This window comes from Chiroxiphia lanceolata, chromosome 6 (assembly GCF_009829145.1).
Source record: "Chiroxiphia lanceolata isolate bChiLan1 chromosome 6, bChiLan1.pri, whole genome shotgun sequence".
Classification (NCBI taxonomy): Eukaryota; Metazoa; Chordata; class Aves; order Passeriformes; family Pipridae; genus Chiroxiphia; species Chiroxiphia lanceolata.
In genome coordinates this window covers 5,150,204-5,151,429 of record NC_045642.1, presented here as the reverse complement: position 1 = coordinate 5,151,429, position 1,226 = coordinate 5,150,204, and positions in this window count along the sequence as shown.

Genomic DNA, 1,226 nt, shown 5'->3' with positions numbered 1-1,226 from the left:
AAGAAAATAGGAGTTAAGTGAAGTTTAGAATGCTCCACAGCAAAATCCCAAAGTTGTACAGTGTTCTTAGTATATGCAGGAACAACAGAAGTAAAATTCAGGACACTGGCCTCAAGTATGAGACAACAGCTCTGATTTCTAAGTTTTTAAGTTTTAGGACGTCCAGGAAGAATCCGAGTTCCCCAAACACAGTAACAATAGGTATAACCATCTGAAGTAATTGAGTGATTAATACTATTTGCTCAAGAAACCTTGAATTACAGCCAAGAAGCAGCAAGAGGCTGAAGGCAGAGGTTTGTTCTCAAACACACCCCACTGCACGTTATCACAGCCCAGATAACGAAGGCCCTGCCAAAATAAAATTCTCAGGGTAGCTGTATATGCAAGAAGGCAGCCAGAACTAGGTTCCAATTCTCCCAAAAACACTTCTTGGAAGAATCAGGTAAAACCACCAAAAAGGGGCAACTGCTGTGTGTACCTGCAGGCTCAGACACAGCACTGTGTTATCCTCACTCTTTCCAACACAGGATGTTTCCCCATAGGATAAACAGCTCATCCTGGGCTCTGCAATAGAAGCAGCCTCGAAATCCCACCACTCTGCCTCACGATTAACTTCTTGTAACAGTCTTGGTTCAAGATATGACCTTTTTTAAAGGAAACATACCTAGGAATGCTCACGATCAGGATGGGACTCAGACCCAGAGCCAAGCTACAGAGTAAGGATAATTTGGAGCTCCCCTGAACAGGCCAGAAAAACAGTAAGTGGACCCATGTGCCACAGGGTGACCCCAGAAGAGCTTTCGCTACAGTTTATTAGATGAGATTAAAGGAGTCAGTGCAAATTCCCAGCTTAAACACCTCTCATGAACTTGTTACTCCTCTCCCTCTCCCAGAAAACAGCAGAGCAGCTGCTCTAAAGGCTGTTATCACACCAGAAAACATTTACAAACTTGTCAGGAGGCCCCTTAACTACCCAATGTTTTATTTTAAGTTGGAAAGAAACCCCAAACCAACCCCCAAAACTTTCAGTGGAATGTTCTGATCCATTCAGGAATCTTTAATTCAATATGCTGCATGTTTACTGCCCAACTACAATCAGCTACTTAAGGAACATTTGGTGTGCAATGGGAAAAGCTAAACAGCTTGTGTTCTACCAACCATTTAAACAGGAAGCTGATGCACAAAAAAGAAAAAAAATAATTAAAGGAATTCACTGTTTTCCTACA